The sequence below is a fragment of the Rhinoderma darwinii genome, chromosome 12 (genome assembly GCF_050947455.1).
Source record: "Rhinoderma darwinii isolate aRhiDar2 chromosome 12, aRhiDar2.hap1, whole genome shotgun sequence".
In the NCBI taxonomy this organism is placed as follows: Eukaryota; Metazoa; Chordata; class Amphibia; order Anura; family Rhinodermatidae; genus Rhinoderma; species Rhinoderma darwinii.
Window position 1 is genome coordinate 49654133 of NC_134698.1, and position 16207 is coordinate 49670339.

Sequence of the window (16207 nt, forward strand, 5' to 3'; positions counted from 1 at the left end):
TAAAATTTCTTTAAAATATTTTTTTTTCCCCTATACTACGGAGGCCGATATCGGTGAGTGCTGTAAAGGTCCCGTTCAGCGGAGGGATTGCATTGTGGTTGTTATGGTGACATGTACACAAGGGGTTCTGCTCCTGAATTTTTTTTATGTTTATTATTATTTTCTACTTTGCGGAGGTCGGTATTAGTAAAAATTAGTAAGAGTACCCTTCGGAGTGTCATTTCCTGTTTGTTATGTTTCTGGGCTTGCTGACGACCCAGGGTAAAGGGGAGTTGTAAAGAGGGGATTATTTGAGGGTGGTAGATTTTCGTTTGAGTTGGCATATTCTATGACACATTCTATGGTCCTGCATAGAAGAGATCATGGCAATTTTAACGGGAGTGATCCATCCACAAATAAGGGTAAAATTTACTTTACAAAGGAACTACCTTGTTCTCGGTGATGATGTTAACATTTGAGTAGGTACATGATTGACGGTAATAAAAATAGATATGTCAGTTGACCATATAAGGGAGTTGGGAGATGAACTGAATCAATAAAAGTCAATCAAAACCGCCTACAGACCTTTTTCTTTAAAAAGTAGGACAATAGTCAGGATAAAATATGTATGTAAGTGACATATAAAGAAAAAATAATTGAACAATGTAGGAAATATATACAGTTAGGTCCAGAATTATTTGGACAGTGACACAATCTTTATGATTTGGGTTCTGCATGCCACCACATTGGATTTGAAATGAAACAACTAAGATGCAATTGAAATGTAGACTTTCAGGTTTAATTCAAGGAGTTGAACAAAAATATCCTGTGAAACATTTAGGAATTGCAACAATTTTTTCTACACAGCCTCCTCAGTAATTGGACAAATTAAGATTACCATAAATAAAATGTTTTTTTTTCATACTTTGTAGAGAATCCTGTGCAGGCAATGACTGCCTGAAGTCTGGAACCCATGGACATCACCAAACGCTCGGTTTCCTCCTTTGTGATGCTATGCCCGGCCTTTACTGCAGCCGTCTTCAGTTGTTGCTTGTTTGCGGGTCTTTCTGCCTTAAGTTTTTTCTTAAGCTAGTGAAATGCAGATCAATCGGGTTGAGATCTTGTGATTGACTTGGCCATTGCAGAATATTCCACTTCTTTGCCTTAAAAAACTCCTGGGTTGCTTTTGCAGTATGTTTTGGGTCATTGTCCATCTGTACTGTGAAGCGACGTCCAATCAACCTTGCTGCATTTGGTGGAATCTGAGCAGAAAGTAAATCCCTGAACACTTCAGAATTCATCCGGCTGCTTCTGTCTTCAGTCACATCATCAATAAACACTAGTGACCCAGTGCCTTTGGCAGCCATGCATGCCCATGCCATCACACTGCCTCCACCATGTTTTACAGAGGATGTGGTGTGCTTTGGCCATTCCAAGCCTTCTCCATACTTTCTTCATCCCATCATTCTTGTACAGTTTGATCTTCGTTTGTGCTGTTCCAGAACTGGGCGGCTTCTTTAGATGTTGTTTGGCAAAGTCTAATCTGGCCTTTCTATTTTTGAAGCTGATTAATGGTTTGCACCTTGTGGTGAACCCTCTGTATTTGCTCTCATGAAGTCTTTTCTTTATGGTAGACTTAGATACTGATACACCTACTACCAGGAGTGTGTTCTTCACTTGGGTAGATGTTGTGAAGGGGTTTTTCTTCACCATGGAAAGGATTCTGCGATCATCCACCACTGTTGTCTTCCGTGGACGTCCAGGCCTTTTTTGAGTTCCCGAGATCACCAGGGCGCTCTTTTTTTTATCAAGAATGTACCAAACTGTTCATTTGGCCACTCCTAACATTTGTGCTATCTCTCTGATGAATTTCTTCATTTTTCCTAACAATGGTCTGTTTCATTGAGAGCTCCTTTGACCTCATGTTGCGGGTTCACAGCAACAGCTTCCAAATGCAAATGCCACACCTGGAATCAACTCCAGACCTTTTACCTGCTTAATTGATGATGGATTAATGAGGGATTGGCCCATGCAGACCATTAAATAGCTTTTGAGATAATTGTCCAATTACCTTTGATCCCTTGAAAAAGAGGAAGCTACATTGTAAAGGATCTGCCTGGCACAACTTCTGTGTATACTCCCATAGGTAATCAGTCTGCACCTGAGTCTATGTCTCTGAGACTGACTCCATCTTCCACCACTCAGGATGGCAGGCTTAGGAGAGGGAGAGCTTATCACAGCCAGGCCAGACGGAGCTAGCTCCCGCCCTCTGTCTATTTATACCTGCCTTTCCTGTTCGTCCTTTGCTTGTGATTCTTCTAGTGTGGTTTCCTGGCCCAGCTACAGCTTCTATCTATTTGATCCTGCTCCATACTGACCCTGGCTTTCTGACTACTCTCCTGCTCTGCGTTTGGTACCTCGTGCACTCCTGTTTTGACTCGGCTCGTTCACCACTCTTGTTGCTCACGGTGTTGCCGTGGGCAACTGCCCCTTTCCCTTTGCTTTGTGTTCCCTTGTCTGTTTGTCTCGTGCACTTACTGAGCGTAGGGACCGCCGCCCAGTTGTACCCCGTCGCCTAGGGCGGGTTGTTGCAAGTAGGCAGGGACAGAGTGGCGGGTAGATTAGGGCTCACTTGTCCGTTTCCCTACCCCCGTCATTACATACATATTAAAGAGCTGTAATTCCTAAACCCTTCCTCAAATTAGGATGTGAATACGCTCAAATTAAACGAGAGAGTCTGCTCCATACTGACCCTGGCTTTCTGACTGCTCTCCTGCTCTGCGTTTGGTACCTCGTGCACTCCTGTTTTGACTCGGCTCGTTCACCACTCTTGTTGCTCACGGTGTTGCCGTGGGCAACTGCCCCTTTCCCTTTGCTTTGTGTTCCCTTGTCTGTTTGTCTCGTGCACTTACTGAGCGTAGGGACCGCCGCCCAGTTGTACCCCGTCGCCTAGGGCGGGTTGTTGCAAGTAGGCAGGGACAGAGTGGCGGGTAGATTAGGGCTCACTTGTCCGTTTCCCTACCCCCGTCATTACATACATATTAAAGAGCTGTAATTCCTAAACCCTTCCTCAAATTAGGATGTGAATACGCTCAAATTAAACGAGAGAGTCTGCACTTTAAGCCCATATTGATAATATAACTGTATATTCAATATGTTTTGGTAAACAGCTAAAATGCCAAAACTTGCATCACTGTCCAAATAATTCTGGACCGAACTGTATATCTATAAAAATATTTCAAAATGTAGGTGGGAATATATATAGAATGATATAAACATAACTATAAATATGTGAGCGATAGAATTACTCTACTAGTATATTTATAAAAAATATATATATTAATATGTATAAAATAAATTATGTGTAAATATGTATAACTGTAGTGACCGGGGGGTAGGGAAACGGACAAGTGAGCCCTAATCTACCTGCCACTCTGTCCCTGCCTACTTGCAACGACCCGCCCTAGGCGACAGGGTACAACTGGGCGGCGGTCCCTGCACTCAGTAAGTGCACGACAAACACGACAAACATACAAGGGAATACAAGCAAGGGAAAGGGGCAGTTGCCCACAGCAACACCGTGAGCAACCAGAGTGGTGAACGAGCCGAGTCAAGCCAGGAGTGTGCGAGGTACCAAACGAAGAGCAGAAGAGTAGTCAGTAAGCCAGGGTCTGTATGGAGCAGGAACAAAATAGAAGGAGCTGTAGCTGGGCCAGGAAACCACACGAAAAAGAATAACAAGCAAGGAGGAACAGGAAATGCAGGTATAAATAGACAGAGTGCGGGAGCTAGCTGAGTCTGGCCAGGCTGCGATAGGCTCTCCCACTCCTAAGCCTGCCAGCCTGAGTGGTGGAAGCTGGAGTCAGTCTCAGGGATGTAGATTCAGGTGCTGACTGATTAATTAAGGGAGTTAACCCCGAAGCTGTGCCTGGCAGATCCTTTACAGTACCCCCCCTTTTATGAGGGGCCACCGGACCCTTTCTAAGTGGACCTGGCTTACTGGGGAAACGCAGGTGGAACCTCCTGACCAATATCCCAGCGTGAACATCCCGGGCGGGTACCCAAGTCCTCTCCTCGGGCCCGTAACCTCTCCAATGGACCAGGTACTGGAGGGAGCCTTGGACCATCTTGCTGTCCACAATCCTGGCCACCTCGAATTCCACCCCCTCAGGGGTGAGGATGGGAACAGGAGGTCTCCTCGAGGGAGCCAAGGACGGGGAGCAGCGTTTAAGGAGGGAGGCATGAAACACGTCGTGTATACGAAAAGACGGGGGTAACTCCAGCCGGAAGGAGACCGGATTGAGGACCTCAATGACCTTATACGGCCCAATAAACCGGGGAGCAAACTTCTTGGACGGAACCTTGAGACGCAAGTTCCTAGACGACAACCACACCAGATCCCCGACCATAAACAGGGGGTTAGCAGAACGTTTTCTATCAGCCTGAGTTTTTTGTACGCTCTGGGACGCCTCTAGGTTCTTCTGAACCTGGGCCCAGACAGTGCACAGTTCCCGATGAACGACCTCTACCTCGGGATTGTTGGAACTACCAGGTGAAACGGAGGAGAACCGTGGATTAAACCCAAAATTACAGAAAAAGGGAGAGACCCCTGACGAGTTACTGACCCGGTTATTAAGGGAAAATTCGGCGAGGGGAATGAATGAGACCCAATCATATTGACAGTCAGAGACAAAACACCTTAAGTATTGTTCTAGAGATTGATTAGTCCTCTCCGTTTGACCATTGGTTTCAGGATGGAAGGCAGAGGAGAAGGACAGATCAATCCCGAACTTCATACAGAAGGCTCTCCAAAACAATGAAACAAATTGTACCCCTCTGTCCGAAACAATATTGACAGGGACCCCATGGAGACGCAGGATGTGTTTGACAAACAAGGTAGCCAACGTCTTGCCGTTGGGTAGTTTCTTGAGGGGCACAAAGTGGCACATCTTACTGAAGCGGTCTACCACCACCCACACCACCGACTTGCCTTGGGATGGAGGCAAATCGGTGATAAAATCCATGGAGATATGAGTCCAAGGTCTCTGGGGAATGGGCAACGAACGCAGTAAGCCCGCTGGTCGGGACCTGGGAGTCTTGGACCTAGCACAAACCTCACAAGCGGCGACGTAGGCCTTAACGTCTTTAGGCAACCCAGGCCACCAATAATTTCTGGTAATGAGGTGTTTGGTACCAAGGATGCCTGGATGACCAGATAGTGTGGAGTCATGATTTTCCCTAAGTACCCTTAGCCGGAATTGCAGGGGAACAAACAGCTTGTTCTCAGGAAGGTTCCCGGGAGCTGAACCTTGAGCAGCAGCAATTTCAGAGACTAAATCAGAATCGATCGAGGAAATGATTATACCTGGAGGCAAAATACAAGCAGGATCTTCCTCCGAAGGAGGGCTGGCCATGAAGCTACGCGACAGAGCATCAGCCTTAATATTTTTAGACCCAGCCCTATAGGTAACCAAAAAATTGAATCTGGTAAAAAATAATGCCCATCGAGCTGGTCTCGGGTTTAGCCTCCGGGCAGATTCTAGGAAAACCAGATTCTTGTGGTCGGTAAGGACCGTTACCTGGTGTCTAGCCCCCTCCAGGAAGTGGCGCCACTCTTCAAATGCCCATTTAATGGCTAAGAGTTCGCGGTTGCCAATATCATAGTTACTCTCAGTTGGCGAAAACTTCCTGGAGAAGTAGGCACAGGGGCGGAGATGGGTGAGGGACCTGGTACCCTGGGACAAGACAGCCCCCACTCCCACCTCAGATGCGTCAACTTCCACGATAAATGGCTCCATTTGGTTGGGCTGAACCAGCACCGGGGCCGAGATAAAGCACTTCTTAAGGACCTCAAAAGCCTGGACAGCCTCAGGAGGCCAGTGGAGGAGATCAGCACCTTTGCGAGTGAGGTCCGTAAGAGGCTTAGCGATGACCGAGAAGTTAGCAATAAATCTCCTGTAATAATTAGCGAACCCCAAAAAACACTGTAACGCCTTCAGGGAGGCAGGTTGGACCCATTCCGCCACAGCCTGAACCTTGGCGGGGTCCATGCGGAATTCATGAGGAGTGAGGATTTGACCCAAAAATGGTATCTCCTGTACCCCAAACACACATTTTTCGGTTTTGGCAAACAGTTTGTTTTCCCGAAAGACCTGGAGCACCTTCCTGACATGCTCAATGTGGGAGGACCAGTCCTTGGAAAACACCAGTATGTCATCAAGGTACACTACAAGAAATATCCCCAGGTAATTTCTCAAAATCTCATTTATGAAATTCTGGAAGACCGCAGGGGCATTACACAACCCAAAGGGCATGACGAGGTATTCGAAATGGCCTTCGGGCGTGTTAAACGCAGTCTTCCACTCATCCCCCTCTTTGATGCGAATAAGGTTATACGCCCCCCGTAGATCCAATTTAGAGAACCATTGGGCCCCCTGAACCTGATTAAAGAGATCAGGAATCAAAGGAAGGGGATACTGGTTCCTTACCGTGACCTTATTCAGGCTACGGTAGTCAATGCATGGCCTAAGACCACCATCCTTCTTCCCCACGAAGAAGAAGCCAGCACCTACCGGAGAAGAAGAGGGACGAATGTAACCCTTGGCCAGGGATTCCTGGATATACTCTCTCATGGCTTCACGTTCGGGACAAGAAAGATTAAATATCCTACCCTTAGGAAGCTTAGCTCCTGGTACCAATTCGATAGCGCAATCGTATTCTCTATGAGGAGGTAACACTTCGGAGGCCTCCCTAGAGAAAACATCAGCGAAGTCCTGAACAAACTCGGGTAGCGTATTCGCCTCCTCAGGGGGAGAAATAGAATTAACAGAAAAACATGACGTACAACATTCATTACCCCATTTGGTTAGCTCCCCAGTATTCCAGTCAAACGTGGGATCATGCAACTGCAACCAGGGAAGGCCTAGAACCAAATCGTACGATAATCCCTGCATCAACAGTACAGAACATTGCTCCAAATGCATGGAGCCAACAAGGAGTTCAAAAACAGGGGTATGCTGTGTAAAACAACCATTAGCAAGAGGAGTGGAGTCGATACCCACTACCGGGACAAGTTTAGGCAAATCAATCAGAGGCATAGCAAGAGACATAGCAAATTTCACAGACATAATATTAGTAGAGGACCCTGAATCCACGAAGGCACTGCCGGTAGCAGACCTACCACCAAAAGAGACCTGAAAGGGAAGCAAGATCTTAGTACGTTTCCTATTTACTGGAAATACCTGTGCGCCCAAGTGACCTCCCCGATGATCACTTAGGCGCGGAAGTTCTCTGGCTGCATTCTTACGCTTAGGACAGTTGTTCACTTGATGCTTGTCATCCCCACAGTAGAAGCAGAGACCATTCTTCCTGCAGAATTCTCTACGTTGTTGGGGGGACACTGAGGCCCCGAGTTGCATAGGTATCTCTGAGTCTTTCCTGGAGGAACGAAGCAACGGAACTTCGGGAGGCATCATGGGGGAGTCGGAGGAGAAAACACATAAACGTTCATGTTGTCGTTCCCTGAGACGTCGGTCAAGTCGTACCGCTAAAGCCATAGCCTGGTCTAGGGAGTCAGAAGAGGGATAGCTAACTAGCAGGTCTTTCAGGGCATTCGACAGACCCAACCTAAACTGGCACCTTAAGGCAGGGTCATTCCACCGAGAAGCTACGCACCACTTCCTAAAGTCAGAGCAATACTCCTCAACAGGTCTCTTACCCTGACGTAGGGTCACCAGCTGACTCTCGGCAAAGGCAGTCCTGTCAGTCTCGTCATAAATAAGTCCGAGAGCAGAAAAGAAACAATCAACGGAGGAAAGTTCAGGGGCGTCAGGAGCCAAGGAGAAGGCCCACTCTTGGGGCCCTTCCTGGAGCCGGGACATAATTATACCCACCCGCTGGCTCTCAGAACCTGAGGAATGAGGCTTTAAACTAAAGTAAAGCCTACAACTCTCCCGAAAGGAGAGAAAAGCCCTCCGGTCCCCTGAGAACCGGTCGGGCAACTTGAGGTGGGGTTCAAGAGGTGCGGTGAGGGGAACTACCAAGGTAGCATCAGGCTGGTTGACCCTCTGAGCCAGGGCCTGGACCTGTAGGGAGAGACCCTGCATTTGCTGAGCCAGGGTCTCACGGGGTTCCATAGTGGTGTCAGGGACCAGGGTAGACTAGGTATGGGCTTGTTATTATGTAGTGACCGGGGGGGTAGGGAAACGGACAAGTGAGCCCTAATCTACCTGCCACTCTGTCCCTGCCTACTTGCAACGACCCGCCCTAGGCGACGGGGTACAACTGGGCGGCGGTCCCTGCACTCAGTAAGTGCACGACAAACACGACAAACATACAAGGGAATACAAGCAAGGGAAAGGGGCAGTTGCCCACAGCAACACCGTGAGCAACCAGAGTGGTGAACGAGCCGAGTCAAGCCAGGAGTGTGCGAGGTACCAAACGAAGAGCAGAAGAGTAGTCAGTAAGCCAGGGTCTGTATGGAGCAGGAACAAAATAGAAGGAGCTGTAGCTGGGCCAGGAAACCACACGAAAAAGAATAACAAGCAAGGAGGAACAGGAAATGCAGGTATAAATAGACAGAGGGCGGGAGCTAGCTGAGTCTGCCCAGGCTGCGATAGGCTCTCCCACTCCTAAGCCTGCCAGCCTGAGTGGTGGAAGCTGGAGTCAGTCTCAGGGATGTAGATTCAGGTGCTGACTGATTAATTAAGGGAGTTAACCCCGAAGCTGTGCCTGGCAGATCCTTTACAATAACATAAAATATAATATGTAAACAGTAATATAAATATATTATGAATACATAAGAAGTGAGATTGCTCTTCTAGTGGAGGTACTCCTGATGTTGTATGTCTAGTTGGTCTTGGTGGGTGTTGGATGGGGAGGTCCATGTTAAAAAGGAGGGGATGAGGGGGAAAGGGAGGGGGGAAGTTGGAGTGTGTGCAAGCAGCTGATGTAGTGTTCCATGGGCTGGATTATGGCTTTGGTAATATTGTTGAGTCCCTGAGGGACCAGAATGTTGAATCTCTAGATCCAGTAGACTCCTAGACGTCAAAATCCTTTGCACCTGTTGGCCTATTCTGTATCGATATGGTTAATAGGAATGATGGTGTAGCACCCAAAATCTCCACCATGCTTCAAGGTGCAGCGTTTCGAAATGCTGTGCACCATTATTTTTTTGATGCAATTTGAGTGGTACTTGTTTATTCGGCAGTGCAATGGTTGGATAGTGCGGCCCACGTACTGCATCCTGCAGATGCAGTTGATAAAATAGATAACATGCTGAGATTGGCATTAGTCTGTATTTCACTCTTGGTGGTATTGTTAAAGAAGGCCTTATGTTTATGTTGGATATTAAAACAGCAAACACATCGTAGTGTGCCACACTATAAACTGCCTGATAGTGAAAGAGTGGGGGGGCTTTTTTCTGCCCTATTGTTTGGTATGACTGGGTGCTAATATGCTAATTCATGCCAGTGTGAGTTAGAATATCACTGATCTTCTTATGTTCGGCGTTAAATGTGATAATGAAGTTGAACTTTGTTGGACAGGAGGACTCATGAAGGGCTGCTTTTCTTTTTAGGTCTAAACATTCAGTTTGTGTGAGCCTTGTGGTCCTTTTGAATGAATCAGTTAGAAGGTGATTAGGATATTCCTTTTCCGTGAAGTGATTTTTGAGGGCTTTGGCTTGTTTCCTGAGAATCGAACTCCAATGTGCAGTTTTTAGGTACCCTCTTATATTGGCTGTATGGTATGTTCTGGAGCCATTTTTTATAATGGCCGCTGGCATAGTCCAGATAGCTATTTATGTCCCTTTTTTTTTTTTTTAAATGGTTCCAGGTGATGAATTGATTGCTGTTATAGATATTGCTAGGTCCAAGAATTAAATTTCTGTCTTGATAATGGTGCTGGTGAAGGTAAGTCCCCATTTGTTGGAGTTGAGCTTGTTGGTAAATTTTGTGGCCGATATTGGGTCCCCTCTCCAAATAAAAAATAAATCATCTATTTAGCTCGTATATAGGAGTATGGTGACAGAAAGAAGGATTATTCCAAATATGTGAGTCTTCGAAGACTTGGGGCCACTGTCGTCCCCACAGCAGTCCCTTTTCGCTGGTGATAGATTGAGTTCTTAAATGTGAAGTCATTATTGTTCAGAATAAATGCCATATTCTGGAGGATGAAAGTCGCTTGGCTCATATTTGGGTCTTTCTTAAGGACTGTGGTTAGACTATTAAGACCAAGGGCATGTGGAATCTTACTATAGAAGGCTGCAACATCTAAGGTAAGAAAGAGGAGGCCATCAGACCATGGGATATTCTGAAGTTCTGTCATCCGTTGAGTAAAAATCTTTTAGGTATATGGGTGGGGTAGTGGATGCTGGAAAAAATGGGTCTGTTAAGGTTTTGTGAATTTTGGGAAAATGGTAGAAAAATGGGGTACTCTTGTTAAGTGGGAGCAAGTAGTTCTCACTCTTATTGATTATTCATTTCTGGAATTCAATGTTCATGCCTTGGTGATTTAATTTTATGGGGATTGGACATCGGGAGTGTAGTAATCGTCCTACGGAAGTATTCTCAAAGCCTCTTTTTCGTAATCCCCTATATCTTGGATAATTGCTGGGTCAGAATTCTACCTGGACAGACCTGTGGCCTGCAGTTCCCCGAACCGCCAATTGTACTACAAAAGACTACTAGGATATTGTTCCCCTAGCACGACACCACCAGGTGAGCGTAACCCAATACTTTCTTATTTTTAATTTGAAGGGCAAAAAACCACGGCGCCACTTGGTGTGGATCAAAGAGGTGGAGGTGAGAAATAGAAGTAATATATGCTCACCGTGAGGTTATGAAAGTTGAATGAAGGAGTCCACGAAATAGCTGCTGCCAGGTCCGGCCGGTTACCGAGGTGACCGCTTGGGTATGATGAGTGCACGTAGAAAAATTACGGATCTATATTGGCGCTGCTGCGTGGTGAGGACAGGATGAATCCAGAAGCCGGGTGAACGTAAAAGTATTTATTGCTATGCAACGCGTTTCAACGCCGAACTGGCGTTTTCGTCAGGCATGGTGAACACAGAAAAAAGAGACATGTATATATACACACACAAAAGGTCATCTGATTGGAGCCAGTTCAGACTGGGCAATTAGGCAAAAAAAACGCCAAAAACTCAAGCAGGTCAGAGTTCAAAGGGTACAGTCCATTGCAATGACATTTCATAGTATTTAAACAATAAAACACAATAAAACCATAAGAAAGGTAAAAGGCGAGTTATCACTGTAGGGAACTCTTATTTTGTTCTTAAATAAAAAATGTGTGTCGGGGGATTGGATAAAAACATTACATAGTTACATAGTTACATAGTTACATAGTTAGTACGGCTGAAAAAAGACACATGTCCATCAAGTTCAACCAAGGGAAGGGAAAAGGGAAGGAAAAATTTCTACACATAGGAGCTAATATTTTTTTGTTCTAGGAAATTATCTAACCCTTTTTTAAAGCCATCTACTGTCCCTGCTGTGACCAGCTCCTGCGGTAGGCTATTCCATAAATTCACAGTTCTCACTGTAAAGAAGCCTTGTCGCCTCTGCAGCTTGAACCTTTTTTTCTCCAGACGGAGGGAGTGCCCCCTTGTTTTTTGAGGGGGTTTTACAAGGAACAGGATTTCACCATATTTTTTGTATGTGCCATTAATATATTTATATAAGTTAATCATGTCCCCCCTTAGTCGTCTTTTTTCAAGGCTAAATAGGTTTAATTCTTTCAATCTTTCCTCATAACTTAAATTCTCCATGCCCCTTATTAGCTTCGTTGCTCTTCTTTGTATTTTTTCCAACTCCAGGGCATCCTTTCTATGAACTGGAGCCCAGAACTGAACTGCATATTCTAGATGAGGCCTCACTAATGCTTTGTAAAGTGGCATTATTACATCCCTGTCCCGCGAGTCCATGCCTCTTTTAATACACGACAATATCCTGCTGGCCTTTGAAGCAGCTGATTGACACTGCATGCTGTTATTGAGTTTATGATTTACAAGTACACCCAGATCCTTCTCAACAAGTGAATCCGCCAGTGTAGCGCCCCCTAGGACATATGATGCATGCAGGTTGTTGGTACCAAGATGCATAACTTTACATTTATCTACACTAAACTTCATTTGCCAAGTGGACGCCCAAACACTTAGTTTGTTTAAATCTGCCTGTAATTCATGAACATCTTCCATAGTCTGAACTATATTACATAGCTTGGTGTCATCTGCAAAAATAGAAATAGTGCTATTAATCCCTTCCTCTATATCATTAATAAATAAGTTGAATAATAGTGGTCCCAGCACTGAACCCTGGGGTACACCACTTATAACCGGGGACCATTCAGAGAAGGAATCATTGACCACAACCCTCTGGATACGGTCCTTGAGCCAATTCTCAATCCAATTACAAACTATATTTTCTAAACCTATAGTCCTTAATTTACCCATTAGGCGTCTATGGGGGACAGTGTCAAATGCCTTTGCAAAGTCCAAAAACACTAAATCCACAGCGGCCCCTCTGTCTAGACTTCTGCTCACCTCTTCATAAAAACAGATTAGGTTAGTTTGACAACTTCTGTCCTTAGTAAAACCGTGCTGGCTGTCACTTATAATGCTATTTATTGTCACATAATCCTGTATATAGTCCCTCAATAGCCCCTCAAACATTTTCCCCACGATGGATGTTAAGCTTACTGGTCTATAATTACCCGGGGAAGACCTAGAGCCCTTTTTGAAAATAGGCACCACATTTGCCCTGCGCCAGTCCCTTGGCACTATACCAGTCACTAGAGATTCTCTGAATATTATGAAAAGGGGGACAGAAATAACTGAACTAAGCTCTTTAAGAATTCTAGGGTGTAACCCATCTGGTCCCGGAGCCTTGTGCACATTTATTTTATTTAATTTAGCTTGGACCATCTCTACATTCATCCAATTCAGTATATCAACTGATATATTAACAGCACTGGCACCGGCTACATCAGCTGCTCTTTCTTCTGTTGTATATACAGAGCTAAAGAACCCATTTAGTAACTCTGCCTTCTCTTGATCCCCTGTGATCAACTCCCCATTACCATTATCTAGGGGTCCTACATGTTCAGACCTTGGCTTTTTTGCATTTATATGCTTGAAGAATTTTTTAGGATTTGTTTTACTATCCTTGGCCACCTGCCTTTCATTTTGTATTTTTGCTAATTTTATTACATTTTTACAGATTTTATTAAGCTCTTTATATTTTACAAAGGCTACAGCTGTACCCTCAGATTTGTATTTTTTAAATGCCCTTTTTTTGTCATGTATTGCCCCTTTCACAGAAGGTGTAAGCCATGTGGGGTTTAATTTGAGTCGTTTATACTTATTACCTGTAGGAATAAATTTTGCACTATAATAACTCAAAGTAGATTTGAAAATCTCCCATTTATCATTTGTTCCATTATTTGACATTAGTTCTTCCCAGTCTATATCCTGAATTGCAGCCCTCATCCTGGGGAAATTGACTTTCTTAAAATTAAATGTTTTTGCCCTCCCAGCCTGCGTTTGTTTTTTACAGTATAGGTAAAATGTAACTATATTATGATCACTGTTACCGAGGTTTTCACGAACATTGACATTCCCAACAAGATCTGCATTATTAGAAATGACCAGATCCAACAGAGCTTCACCTCTAGTCGGGTCTTCCACAAACTGGCCCATAAAATTTTCCTGCAATAGGTTGAGGAAATGTCTCCCCTTTGCAGTTGAAGCCGAACCATGACACCAATTAATATCCCGGAAATTAAAATCTCCCATTATCACTACAGTACCCGCCTGTGCAGCCCGCTCCATCTGTTTATATAGCTGAACTTCCATCTCCTCAGTTATATTGGGGGGTCTATAGATTACACCAAAAGTAATTTTTTCAGTGTTTACCTCCCTTTCTAGTTCCACCCACAAGGTTTCAACCTCCTCACAGTCTTGACCCACTATTGTCTCTTTCACACTCGCCTTCATATCACTTCTCACATACAGACATACACCACCACCTTTCCTATTTGTCCTGTCTTTACGAAAAAGTGTAAAACCCTGTAGATTTACAGCCCAGTCATGTGAAGAGTCCAGCCATGTTTCAGCAACACCAACTATATCTATATTTTCTTCCAGTATCAAGGCCTCCAGCTCCCCCATTTTGCTTGCTAGACTTCTGGCATTTGTGAACATACACTTTAACTTGCCTGTCAGTTTTTCACTTTTATTATCAGAAATGTGATTTGACATTAATCGGTCCTTTTTATTTACACTGATGTTTTGTAACGAAAGGATCTCCTTATCTTGTTGTCTAGTCCTCTCCCCACATTCTGTTTCTCCCCCCACCAATATAGTCTGACCCCTCTCTAACCTGGCTACCCCTTTTTTTTCTACATTGACCTCCCTCCTCAGCCCTAGTTTAAATACTCCGCCACCCCAGCTAGAATTCTCTCCCCCAGCACAGCGGACCCCCTTCCATTTAGGTGCAAATCATCTGCAGAATACAGTTTGTACCCCAATGAAAAGTCAGCCCAGTGCTCTAGGAACCCAAATCCTTCTCCTCTACACCAAGACTTCAGCCATGCATTTAACTCCCTAAGCTCCCGCTGTCTTTCCTGTGATGCGCATGGCACAGGCAGTATTCCTGAGAATACAACCTTGGAGGTCCTTCCCTTCAGCTTGTAGCCTAGTTCTTTAAAATTATTCTTAAGGCTCCTCCACCTACCATTTATTCTGTCGTTGGTACCGACATGGACCACGACAGCTGGATCATCACCAGCCCCTCCCAGCAATTTGTCCACCCGTTCCACCACATGCCGAACCCTGGCACCAGGGAGACAGCAAACCATTCGGTTGAGGCGGTCTTGGCGACAAATTATTCTATCCGTCTTCCTGATTATAGAATCCCCTACAACTATCAATTGTCTTGGCTTGCCTGCATTACCATCCCGCCGACTACTAGCTGGGCTGTTCTCCCGGCTGTTAGGGAGATCAGTATCCACTAGGGCTGCCATTTCTGAGACTGACACCCTCGCATCATCACCCAACCTGGCAATTTTGCTTGGAATGCCAGAAACCGGATCGGCCTTCCTTGTCTTTGACCCCTTTCTACTGCCCCTAACTACATTAACCCAGCTACTTACCTGATCCTGCTCACCCATGTCTTCACCCTCCAGTTCTAACCCACTAACTGCATGCTCTGTGAGCAGCAAGCTCCGCTCAAAATTGTCTATCCTCCTCAGTGTTGCAATATGTGAGGGACGGCAATATTTTGTTATTGAAGACATCAGAAGGGAACAAGTGGTGAACACGTAGTGGATGATTTGTTTTTAGTTTGTTTGTTTATTTCAAGCGTGGGACGTTTGTGTAACTGAGATATAAGAGGTTACGTGTGTAGGTTGGATTTGTTACTGGTTGTCAAGGAGACCACCTACGCTACGGTGGCCGACGTGGTCCAAAGCTAGATGGAACGCACGGTGAACCGCAAAACGCCAGAGGACGCCGGTCTATGCAGCAGGAACAGTGGGAGAGGAAAAGGAGAATGTGTTGCCGAGGAGGAAGATATGAATTGAATGTGAGTGATGAAACTAAAATTTAATGTTTCCATTAACGCAGTGTTACGTACGGTAGTTTGTTTCTATGTTTGTTTATTATTTTGTATTATTTTTTATATATTATTTAAATTGGTTTACGTCTCTTTAGAGCAAACGGAGTGTTAGAGGGGTGAAGGTGGCATCGATGAATGATGCTGGGGCAATGCCTGATTAAAAAGGTTGGTTTATTGTGTTAGATGAAGAGTGCATAACATTTGTATTAACTCTTAGAGTTACTGCGAGGGGAGGGAGCCCTAACAGAGATAGTTGGTGCATTAGGGTTCGGACATGAAACCGCAGAGGCACAAAAAAAGGGGGGGGGTGGTTACCGATGGGACATACGACAGAAATTGTGTCAACCGGGTCCCGTGGTCACGTATTTGGGCTGTTACACTGTACTGTATTTTTGGAGAGAGGCTGGTGGGATCCATAGGTTTTCCGATATTTGTCTAGGAATGTTTGATGTTAGTCTAGGGACGACTCTGTGATGTCGTTTAGACCAAATGGGTATAGTGTGTTCATTTTAAAAATCCAGAAGTTTTCTCTTTGTTTTAATTTGTTAAATCTATTTGGGACGTCGGGGTGAATGTATTCAATGGGTGTTATTGTA